This window comes from Phalangium opilio, unplaced genomic scaffold (assembly GCF_054372755.1).
Source record: "Phalangium opilio isolate 3A_F unplaced genomic scaffold, DU_Popi_V2 ptg000329l_1, whole genome shotgun sequence".
NCBI classification, from domain to species: Eukaryota; Metazoa; Arthropoda; class Arachnida; order Opiliones; family Phalangiidae; genus Phalangium; species Phalangium opilio.
This window is the reverse complement of record NW_028324226.1, coordinates 13,032,348-13,045,502: the sequence shown is the minus strand read 5'-3', so window position 1 is coordinate 13,045,502 and position 13,155 is coordinate 13,032,348. Positions and strand designations below refer to the sequence as shown.

Here is a 13,155-nt window from a genome sequence, read left to right as displayed (position 1 = left end):
GAACGCATTCACACTGGCGAGAAGCCCTTTAAATGTGGCCAACTGGTAAGGTACGATGTGCTGAACCATATTATTTCCACAGGAAATGAATATAACAAACCATTGGTACTGAGACGTATTTCTATTTATGTAATCTTTACCCTTACCTTAGGTTATATTTATACCGATATCATATTTTTCCAGTGCATAAAAGGAGAGCTACCTACTAAAAGAAAGCAGAGTACCAAGGTTGTTGCTTCGTCTTAAGTAGACGACATTAGTTAATAAATTAGTTTGAGCAAAATAAATTCTTTATCATATTTTCTGGAACATTAGTCTTGTCCGCAACTTACAACAGATTTAAAATTTTTTGGTGCAAACTGAAAATTTGTCAAGCCAGCCTTAATTAAAACTATGTCCGTCAAGGTGCTTACAAGTTGGTGATTATCGACACGAAATCCCTTCAAAATAATTAATTTCATGATAAAATGTTTTCGGAAAATGGAATTATTCTTGAAAAAGCGTAGATATGTAATTTTTTAAATTAATTTAGAGAGAAAAGATCGATTAACAGTAAAATCAGTTGATTGAATTAAATATTGATTAAGGAATAAAGGAATAAAAATAATTAAAAAAATTGCAATATCTGAACTTCAGTCAAATGATTAACCTCACACATATCGTTTGTTTTTTACGGCCTTGGTCCAAACCAAGACGTTTTTTTACTATATCTGTTCCTTCAGTCTTAATGTAATTAAAATTTGAATAATTTCATGTTTTTTGTACCGACATACATTTGGGGTTGATCTATTTCTAATAGCTTAAAGAAGTACTTAAGTATAGTTAATTATATGAACTCATATCCAATAACATAGTTTTCGAAAAGCATATAATGTTGTACTTTATATATGAAGTTAGTTCAAAAATGACAGTATTTGAAATGTAGAATAAATTTTTTTATTTGTTGTGTACACTCTAAACATATATCAATGAGAATTTTTGAGGAAATGCAACATGAGTAGAAGAGCTTGAAGACGATGTCTATATAAGCATATTGTGTTGTACTTTATTTATGAAAAGTTTAAAAACGACGGTATTTGAAATATGGAAGAAAAATATTTGTTTCGTACACTGTATACATATACAGTGTTGTCGAGATCAGACCAACAGCTTCCTTTATGTACAACCCCCAATACTGCCAACGGGTGATGTCGTGCTAAATTATACAGGGTGTAAATAAATGTTTAGAATTCATGTTTTATTCTAGGAGAGCGGTCGCTCTCTTAGATAAGACTTGACACTGCCTCTAATGCTAAAGGAGGGTTTTTTGATTGACCGTAACTTTTTTCGTATTGTGTCCGCAGCTTTGAAATTTTGCCAGTGAACTAAAATTCGGGCCCTAATTTTGTGGTTAAAATTTCAAAGAGATCCAACTAATAGTTAATTCTATAAAGAATAAAGTTGTTAAGGGTGGTTTTAGAATCCATAAAATGAATCCGACATTTGGTGAAAAATACTATATTCTTCCATAGAGATAACATGGGATTTTTTTGAAAAATGACCTTAATTGCGCATGTGTATAAAGAAAACTATTCATTCGTTACGTTTGGGAACCATCTTAAATGAAAGATAACAGTCCATAGATGTGCCTTCCCTTAGTTTCATTAAGATAAATTAAGTTTAAGTATTGATTTTTATCATTATTAACACATACTTTGACTTACGTTGTTTTGGGTATTGGAATTACGGCGTTTTACCACTGTTAGAGACACGCATTTTAGCCCTAATTTTTTATATTGGACTTACGACGTTTTTGTCGTTATTCACGCCGTAACTTCCCGTAAGAGGGACTTTAGCTAGAAAAACATGGCGTTTGAGCTCTCTCGGTTAAAACCAAAATTTTGGAATTAGAATTAGGTCGTGGCTAATTAGGTATGATTTTTATTACTTTCATAACAAAAAACGTCTTTGAAATTTACTAAAATTAGTTTTAAATTTAAATGTCAACAGAATATTTTATTATTAAACAATTTCGCTAAGCCTCGGTCAAGGTAGCGTTATGAAATGTTGATTTTCTACTTGTCTAATTTGTCTTCTCATCATCAACTTCGGTTATTTGGGATAAAAGAATACTGTCGGTAGGTTCAAATAAATTATAAACAAATTAATTATTAATCAATTACTACATTGTTATCTGTGAGAGCTGAGAGATATTAATAATCGAAAATGTCTTGATTAGAACCAAGCTTAATGATCAAACCTCCGTTCATTAAACGTTAGTGATAACTTTCAAGGTAAATAATGACGAAGATTCTTGCATTTAACAAATTTTTATATTTATATTATTAAATTCAAATTCTGTATTAAAGGTGGAAACGATTGGTGATTATTGGATCTTTAACATGCATTCCCAATTTTTGACATATGAACGTAGCTTTTGTGGTTTTAGGTTACGTTTTTTAAAGACGTTAGTAACACTATTTTGATTAATTAAATGATATTAATTTTAATTTATGTTAAATATGTAACACTGTTCAGTGTTGCAGTGGTTTTTACTACTAAGCCTATTTAAAGAAGTAAAAATTTCTGAAATTATCGTTGGTAAATATGAAAGGAACGCAAGTCCACGTTACCAAAAATGGTTTCAAACTTACACTCATGGGTCGTGAATTAAGGGGATCCAAATCTCAGGCTTCTTATTTTATAACGCTTTTAGCCTTTTACGTTTAATTAATACCAATTCTTTTTAAATATGTAACACAATTTTTTATTAGGTTTCTGAAAAATTATCGGAGCTTAATATTTTCGATATACGAACATAGCTCTGCTTGATTGAGGTTGCGGTTTTTTAAAGACGTTTATAACACTATTTTGTTTAATTAAATGGTATTAATTTTGGTTTTTGTTAAATATGCACCACAGCTACGTCGCATAGAAGTAATAAACATTAAATCAGCTGATTTGATCAGGCATTGCCGCCTCTATTGTATAGCCGTAGGCCCGTAGAGGAGAGGTAAACAAATACCGGGCTGCCAGGCTGTCTCTTGCACAACAGAGATGGCCATTCTCGCTTACGATAATTGTTTCCTTGTAAAATGAATCTCAAGCTTTGTTTCAAAGAACTGATGTAAAATGAGGCAGCTATTTAGAATTTCAAATTCAATAAAATTCAAGAAATGTTTTTAATTTCTTTTATTTCTTAAGAAATTTTAAAAAAGTTTTAAAATAAGGAGGGGAAAAAACATTAAAATGAACAAAAAATTAAAAAAAAAAAAAAAAAACAGTTCACAGAAAGTTATTTTTCTTCAAAATAATTTTGGAACCTACGTTAAACCAAAGCTCAACATTATTATTGTTGCAATAAAAGTGAAATTATATTTAAGTAAAAAAAATTATCCGTGACTTACATTAAGAAAAATAAATTTTTTTTTTTTAAATTTCTGAGTTATCCTCAGTGGAGGTTTCATTGGCCGGGGTCGGGGTTTCCGAAGCCTCCATTTCTTCACCCTCTTTTTTTTCCTCTTCGGGCTTTTTTTCGTCTACTTTTTAAAAAATATAACTTAATTAACATGACCTTTGATTAATTTCCTAAAGCCCAGTATTTAAGATTGGTGAAAAATACCGGTTCTGAAAAACTGGGGTAAGTCTAATAATTCTAACAAAGCCAGAGAATTTTAAAATAAGAATTTAACAAAGTCAGAGAAAAGTCAGGAAATCTTAAGCATTTATATTAAGTAAGGTAAAAGTCAGAGATGACCGAAATCACACGGCTCTTAAATGTTTTACCCTGGATAAAGAATGTGAGCGAGGAAATTTGTTTTCGCTCTATAGGATAGGCAACTCCTTATCTCGAACGATAGCTTATTCCGTATATACTCTATTCCAGTATCGCTTGTCATAACGCGCAAAGCTAGGTCTCTAAATTTGTTTTCGCTCTATAGGATAGGCAACTCCTTATCTCGAACGATAGCTTATTCTGTATATACTCTCTTCCAGTATCGCTTGTCATAACGCGCAAAGCTAGGTCTCTATGTAACCTAGCGTTGTGCGTGCTAAAAAAGACGAAAGGTTTCAGGGTTCATTGGATTTAAATTTTTTTAGCTCGAATGCACACCTCTAGGTCTAGTTTGAAATACGTGTGAAATTGTACGTATTTGAAACTAAGCCCTAGAGGTCTGTCCATTCGAGCTAAAAAACTCACTTAAATTTAAAATCCTGAAGTTTTTCGTCTCTTGTCAGCACACACAAAACTAGGTTGCATAGAGTCCTAGCTTTGCGCGTGCTGACAACCGATGCTGGAACAGAGAATATACAGAATAAGCTGTTCCTCGAGATAGGCAGTTGAATATCCTATAGTGTGAAAAACTTTCCTCAATCGCTTTCTTTATCTATGGATTTTACGTTAAACATTCATAAAATTGGTTTTAAACGCGTACGTCTACTAATATCACCAGAAGTTTATAAGATATGTTCCATAAGTATGATACTTCATATACTTCGTAATGTTAGAGGCTTACTGAGAGCTAGTTCGAGAACGACGCGAAAGTTTAATTCATGCGGTTTTGCACTTCAACCTCCTATTTAATCTGTACAAAAGCTTTTGACAGCGCCTCATTAGGCGTCGCTTTACGATAATCTGACGTTTCGCCTACGTCTTTTATGACAAGCTCTCAGTAACTAGTGACAAACTTATGTTACATATCTTATGAACTTATGGTATCACAAATGCTTAGATTTAAAACATTAACAGTTGCGTCTAAACACGTCAAGACCCACGGAAAATTTCATATAGATATTTTCTTAACCTACTTTTTGAATTTTTGCAATTACGGGCAATATGCCCCGGTTGTTTGCACAGGTAGCAAATTCTTTTCCCCTTACCGCCTCGTCCACCACCCCTTCCACCACCCCTTCCTCCACCTCGTCCACCACCCCTTCCTCCGCGTCGTCCACCGCCGCCACGTCCTCCCCCATATATCATGGTTACTTTGCACCCTTTCATCTCATTTTTGATTGTTTCCATTTTGCTAAGCCTAAATCAATAATCGAAAAATTATTTATGTTAAAATATCAAAAAAAGGGATTATTTCCCATGTTTTTTTAAACTCGGTAACAAAATTAAGTGTTGTAAATTCTAATTTTACGTCGAAGTTTAAAAAAAATGGAAAATTATGACATATTTAATAAGTTGTATAAGAACTTACTTTCAACGAAACAGTCTAATTTTTAAAATTAGGGCTAAATAACGTTGCTCTGGTCCAATTGGCTATCGCCAAAGAGTGACGCGACACCTAGCAGTAGCTGTGGTAACTGCTCTAACGGAGTAAGTTTATATAGGAAGGCGAAATTTCCATTCCGTTAGGCTTAAGATATCATAGTATCATATTCATTAAACATGGCGCCTAGCAAAAAGTATTGTTGTGTCCCACAGTGTAATTCTACATTAAAACTAAATATCCCAGGGTTAAGTATGCATAGTTTCCCAAAAGAAATCAATTTGCGTAAAGAGTGCCAACGCGTCCTAAAAATTGGAAAACCTATTTCAAATCACATGGTTGTATGTAGTTTACATTTCAAGAAGACTGATTACTTTTTTCCTGGTAAGTTCTTCTTTAAGTATTAAGAATTGAAGAACGATATTTAATGTACTTGTTACTAAGTAAGATATGCCGACAGGGGAAAGGAAACTAAAGCTTGGAACTTGCCTTTCACAATGTTTGGCTATATTGACCCACGACAAAATTATTTCCGAAAGATACCAGAGGAAAAGTTAATGACAGGAAGAAAAGAGCTGATAATCGACAAAGAAACTTTAAAAGTGATGCAGAACCTTCAACTTATAGCCAGTCGAGTTCAGAAAGAGAAATAGAAGATGCCCCAGGATTCACTGACAAACAAGCAAATATTGAATTTGGTTTGAATGCTCTCGTTGCAACTGAGGTTTCTCGCCTCTTACATCAAGAGAGAAGAGATGTTTCATTGCAACTAAACACTTACTTTTCTGAAACCTTTAGTATTATGAATTCAGTTAAAACTGAGAAGGATTTAAGCCATATAACTGGTATCTCCACTTTCAAATTATTTTACTCCGTTGTGCAATCTATGACAATGTTAATAAATTTTAAAGCACAGATACCAATAGAAAGACTTTTTCTTCTCGTTTAAATAAAAATTAAACTAAACTTGTCGTACGTGGTTCTTTCTACTATGTTTAATATGTCTGATAGCAGTTGCCGCAGATACTTTAAACAAACAGTGTTTATTATCGTGGATGTTTTTAAATACACAATCAAATGGCCCTCAAAGGAAGAAATCATTAATAGCATGCCCCAATTCTACAGGGCCGGTAGGCCCTTGTAGATATGACTTGATACTCTTTTGTAACGTTAAAGCAAAATTCACATGCTTTTACCAATTTTCCTATGGAGATTAACATGGGGTTTTTCGTGATATTTAGCCACCTCTCACTGAAAAACTAGAGCGAAGTTACTTTTCGAAATACTCTTAATTTAACAATTATGTATTCAAGGTGTGCTATCGGCTAGTTTAATTTAAATCAATTAACTCTAAGTATGTTAATTTTAGTTAATTCTGAAAGTACGTCAAAAATTACTTTTGGGTCAGACTGTCTAGCAGTAGACGCTGACAAATTACTTTACTATCTCATCCGAGCTTGAGCACCTTTATATGTATTTTCTAATTAACTGTAGCACCCTTAATAAGAAATAAGTCGTTAGCAGGTCGAATTTTCGTCTAGAAAAGTAATTCAGATAAATAATTACAGTTAACAGAGGTTTTTATATCATTTAAAGTAAGTTTTTGAACGTTCTTTACGGCCAAGGCTTAAGTTGTATTTTAGTTTGTCTATGTAATATAGTATTTATATAGTCTTTCCCCTTTCAAGATAAAAAAAAAGCTCATTTCCAGCTCTGTATTCCAAAAATACGCAGTCTGCTTCGTTTCCTGCTACAAACAAATATATGAGGTACTATACACAGGGTTTCATTATTTGTTAATCTCACTAAAATGCTACTAATTGTGAAGGTGTGTGATATATTTCCTTAAACTAAACCAATGTAGAGGAATTTCCATGTTTACATCAGCACAGATTCTCTCAACGTAACCACGTTGGTAACGGAGGGTTACGTATGAGGTATACTGGGTTTCATTATTTGTTAATGGTTTAGAAATCAACGGTAGTGTTTTCACCCTGTGAAGAATTCAACTTCAAAATATTACAGGAAAGATCACAAAATGTTCAATGTGTTTTCCCTACGGCAGTTAAAAGAGTGGTGTATAGGTTAGCGCAGTTCATTCAACATTCTCATTTGAGGACAGGTATACGGGGTTTCATTATTTGTTAATCTCACTAAAATGCTACTAATTGTGAAGGTGTGTGATATAATTCCTTAAAACTAAACCAATGTAGAGGACCAGATTATTAATTAAAACAACTTTGGTCCTATTGAATCAGTCATACTGTGATGTTACGTTATCATTTTATAAACTATTTGTTACCAACAGTGGATTGTTCAATTCATAAGTAACAGTGGTGCTGGTTAATCCAGAAGGACAGTGTCGTTATACAATTTAATTAGTCAAATAATTTTTATGTTTACATCACAGATTCTCTCAACGTAACCACGTTAGAAACGGAGGGTTACGTTGTTTGCTATTTCCACAGTCCACGTTGCCGTTTGTTTATTGGTTTAAATTGCTATGAATTGTATAGGTATTTGATTTAATTACTGGTATTCAAGCTAAACTATAGAATAACATCATTCATTAACATATTGTATAGATAATCTTTATGTTACCACAAACCTAGCACAGGATATGATAAAAATTGAACGCAATGTGTTGGAAATAATAAAAAAACTCCTCTAAACATTAGAGTTAAGGTGAATTATTTATTAAAAGTCATTTTATAAGCTTAATGAGCACTGACGACAAGTTAATTTCAACGTAATTAAGTGTAATTAACGTGAAATTAAACCCCGAATGTACATTTTTTTTGGATGAAAACTCAGATAACTCTTAAATGATGTCCTTGATTAAGATTGTATCTTACCAAGCCGTTGGTAAAGCCCATGTTTTCTCTTTCACACTTAAGCTAATTTAAATTATCTCCAAAGTACCTTAATAGGCGCGAAATTCAAAAGTTTAGGGTAAAATAAGAATCGAAAACTCCACTAAAAATTGCAATTAAGGTGAAGTATACATTTAAACTCATTTTATAGCCTAAATGTACACTGCCAAAACACAATCCTACGTTAATTTTAACTCAATTAAATATAATTAACGTGAAATTAAACCAAAATATACATTTTTGGATAAAAGCTCAAATAACTTTTAAATAAACTGTGTAAACTACCCAAAAGTTTAGGGTACCATAATGATGAATATATGGCAAAAATATTAAACTGCACTAAACATTGCAATTAGGGTAAAAAATTCAAATAAATTTTAAGCTTAATCCACTCTCACGAACCACGCTCAAATTAAGATTAAAACATCACAAGTTTTTCGTACAGCCACAGTAGTTTCCTGTTTCACTTTCAAATTAATCTAAATGATCATTAAAATACATCAAAAGCGCATACATTAAAATTTTTAGGGTAATTGCAATTTAAAGTGTTAGAGTCACCAAAAATCGCTATTTTTAAAACTGAAAGGTTTTATTCCCATATGAAAGATCAAATCTTTCTGATTCAGAATATCTATTTACATAATGCATTATAATTTTTCTAATATTATTAAAACCCCGGCTTTCGGAGTCGCAGAATTTTATCAAACTATTTTGACAGTTAAATTTCGCGGTACTCCATATACCCCTGGTGACGTCACGATTCGAGCGCGCGTGAGCACACGGCACGCGCGACTCCGCAAGTCCTATTTTTTTATTGATAGGTGGTGATCGTATTTGACGCGCGCGCGATGTTTAAAAATTAGGCTTAGCTCTCGTAATGAAATCTGTCTCGCGCTGGTCAACCTCTTATGACGTCACCAGGGGTATATTTATAATTTATTCCGTCTTAATGAGGTATGTGAAATATCAATTTTCTTTTTCATATTACAAAATGAATAAATTTCTTTAAGACTTTTTACTTTGGATCTACTGTTATTATAACCCAATTGATGTTTTAAAACGAAAATTAGCCACTTTTCAAAAAACGTGGCACTAACACTTTAAGTTAAAATTTTATTGAAACTTTTATTATAAACTAAATCCACACAAGATAAACAAGATAAGCCGTTAAATTAAACTCAATCAAGTATAATTAATGTGAAAGATTCGTGTTTTGGGTAAATTCATGGATACCTTATAATTAAACTAAGAAATCTTTCACCCAGCCTCCATTTTCCTGTTTAATTCTTACGATTAATTAAATTGTCATTTAAAAACAAGCTCAATTTATAAGCTAAATCAATACTGCCAAACCACAATCCTTCATTAATTTCAACTCAATTAAGTATAATTAGGGTGAATTTAAACATAATATATACATATTTTGGATAAAAACTCGAATAACTTTAGATTAAACTTAATCAAGATTAATCTTTAAATTAAAATTAATCAGGATATACCTTTAATTTAAACTTAATCAAGATGAACCTTTATATTAAACTTAATCAAGATATACCTTTAAATTAAAATTAATCAAGATATACCTTTAAATTAAAATTAATCAAGATATACCGTTAAATTAAAATTAATCAGGATAAACCTTTAAATTAAACTTAATCAAGATATACCTTTAAATTAAACTTAATCAAGATATACCTTTAAATTAAACTTAATCAAGATATACCTTTAAATTGAACTTAATCAAGATATACCTTTAAATTGAACTTAATCAAGATATACCTTTTAAATTAAACTTAATCAAGATATACCTTTAAATTAAACTTAATCAAGATATACCTTTAAATTAAAATTAATCAAGATATACCTTTAAATTGAACTTAATCAAGATATACCTTTTAAATTAAACTTAATCAAGATATACCTTTTAAATTAAACTTAATCAAGATATACCTTTAAATTAAAATTAATCAAGATATACCTTTAAATTAAACTTAATCAAGATATACCTTTTAAATTAAACTTAATCAAGATATACCTTTAAATTAAACTTAATCAAGATATACCTTTAAATTAAAATTAATCAAGATATACCTTTAAATTGAACTTAATCAAGATATACCTTTAAATTAAACTTAATCAAGATATACCTTTAAATTGAACTTAATCAAGATATACCTTTTAAATTAAACTTAATCAAGATATACCTTTAAATTGAACTTAATCAAGATATACCTTTTAAATTAAACTTAATCAAGATATACCTTTAAATTAAACTTAATCAAGATATACCTTTTAAATTAAACTTAATCAAGATATACCTTTAAATTAAAATTAATCAAGATATACCTTTAAATTGAACTTAATCAAGATATACCTTTAAATTAAACTTAATCAAGATATACCTTTAAATTGAACTTAATCAAGATATACCTTTAAATTAAACTTAATCAAGATATACCTTTAAATTAAACTTAATCAAGATATACCTTTAAATTAAACTTAATCAAGATATACCTTTTAAATTAAACTTAATCAAGATATACCTTTAAATTAAACTTAATCAAGATATACCTTTTAAATTAAACTTAATCAAGATATACCTTTAAATTGAACTTAATCAAGATATACCTTTAAATTGAACTTAATCAAGATATACCTTTAAATTGAACTTAATCAAGATATACCTTTAAATTGAACTTAATCAAGATATACCTTTAAATTGAACTTAATCAAGATATACCTTTTAAATTAAACTTAATCAAGATATACCTTTAAATTGAACTTAATCAAGATATACCTTTAAATTGAACTTAATCAAGATATACCTTTAAATTGAACTTAATCAAGATATACCTTTAAATTAAAATTAATCAAGATATACCTTTAAATTAAAATTAATCAAGATATACCTTTAAATTAAAATTAATCAAGATATACCTTTAAATTAAAATTAATCAAGATATACCTTTAATTTAAACTTAATCAAGATATACCTTTAAATTAAACTTAATCAAGATATACCTTTAAATTGAACTTAATCAAGATATACCTTTTAAATTAAACTTAATCAAGATATACCTTTTAAATTAAACTTAATCAAGATATACCTTTAAATTAAACTTAATCAAGATATACCTTTAAATTGAACTTAATCAAGATATACCTTTAAATTGAACTTAATCAAGATATACCTTTAAATTAAAATTAATCAAGATATACCTTTAAATTAAAATTAATCAAGATATACCTTTAAATTAAAATTAATCAAGATATACCTTTTAAATTAAACTTAATCAAGATATACCTTTTAAATTAAACTTAATCAAGATATACCTTTAAATTAAACTTAATCAAGATATACCTTTAAATTGAACTTAATCAAGATATACCTTTAAATTGAACTTAATCAAGATATACCTTTTAAATTAAACTTAATCAAGATATACCTTTTAAATTAAACTTAATCAAGATATACCTTTAAATTAAACTTAATCAAGATATACCTTTAAATTGAACTTAATCAAGATATACCTTTAAATTGAACTTAATCAAGATATACCTTTAAATTAAAATTAATCAAGATATACCTTTAAATTAAAATTAATCAAGATATACCTTTTAAATTAAACTTAATCAAGATATACCTTTTAAATTAAACTTAATCAAGATATACCTTTCAATTAAACTTAATCAAGATATACCTTTAAATTGAACTTAATCAAGATATACCTTTTAAATTGAACTTAATCAAGATATACCTTTTAAATTAAACTTAATCAAGATATACCTTTTAAATTAAACTTAATCAAGATATACCTTTAAATTGAACTTAATCAAGATATACCTTTAAATTGAACTTAATCAAGATATACCTTTAAATTGAACTTAATCAAGATATACCTTTAAATTGAACTTAATCAAGATATACCTTTAAATTGAACTTAATCAAGATATACCTTTAAATTAAAATTAATCAAGATATACCTTTAAATTAAAATTAATCAAGATATACCTTTAAATTGAACTTAATCAAGATATACCTTTAAATTGAACTTAATCAAGATATACCTTTAAATTAAAATTAATCAAGATATACCTTTAAATTGAACTTAATCAAGATATACCTTTAAATTGAACTTAATCAAGATATACCTTTAAATTGAACTTAATCAAGATATACCTTTAAATTAAAATTAATCAAGATATACCTTTAAATTAAAATTAATCAAGATATACCTTTTAAATTAAACTTAATCAAGATATACCTTTTAAATTAAACTTAATCAAGATATACCTTTAAATTAAACTTAATCAAGATATACCTTTAAATTAAACTTAATCAAGATATACCTTTTAAATTAAAATTAATCAAGATATACCTTTAAATTAAAATTAATCAAGATATACCTTTAAATTGAACTTAATCAAGATATACCTTTAAATTAAAATTAATCAAGATATACCTTTAAATTGAACTTAATCAAGATATACCTTTAAATTGAACTTAATCAAGATATACCTTTAAATTGAACTTAATCAAGATATACCTTTAAATTAAAATTAATCAAGATATACCTTTAAATTAAAATTAATCAAGATATACCTTTAAATTAAACTTAATCAAGATATACCTTTTAAATTAAACTTAATCAAGATATACCTTTTAAATTAAACTTAATCAAGATATACCTTTAAATTAAACTTAATCAAGATATACCTTTAAATTAAAATTAATCAAGATATACCTTTAAATTAAAATTAATCAAGATATACCTTTAAATTGAACTTAATCAAGATATACCTTTAAATTGAACTTAATCAAGATATACCTTTAAATTGAACTTAATCAAGATATACCTTTAAATTGAACTTAATCAAGATATACCTTTAAATTGAACTTAATCAAGATATACCTTTAAATTGAACTTAATCAAGATATACCTTTAAATTAAAATTAATCAAGATATACCTTTAAATTGAACTTAATCAAGATATACCTTTAAATTGAACTTAATCAAGATATACCTTTAAATTGAACTTAATCAAGATATACCTTTAAATTGAACTTAATCAAGATATACCTTTAA

General features: G+C 28.5%; 2 long non-coding RNA genes across 5 annotated transcripts; both read left to right on the top strand.

Moving 5' to 3' along the window:
* The first annotated feature begins 1,819 nt into the window (after window positions 1-1,819).
* On the top strand, window positions 1,820-3,156 carry LOC149611083 (uncharacterized). Its single transcript, XR_016376550.1, has 4 exons — window positions 1,820-1,911; window positions 1,990-2,117; window positions 2,219-2,273; window positions 2,349-3,156. It is a non-coding gene; the product is annotated as an uncharacterized LOC149611083 (long non-coding RNA).
* Window positions 3,157-6,315: 3,159 nt separating this feature from the next.
* Window positions 6,316-9,387, top strand: LOC149611082 (uncharacterized). Of its 4 annotated transcripts, XR_016376785.1 has the most exons (5): window positions 6,316-6,790; window positions 6,884-6,964; window positions 7,024-7,132; window positions 7,221-7,711; window positions 7,781-9,387. It is a non-coding gene; the product is annotated as an uncharacterized LOC149611082 (long non-coding RNA). The 4 variants fall into 4 exon arrangements; XR_016376784.1 differs by having other exon boundaries at window positions 7,221-9,387; XR_016376786.1 differs by having other exon boundaries at window positions 7,198-9,387.
* Window positions 9,388-13,155: the final 3,768 nt, after the last annotated feature.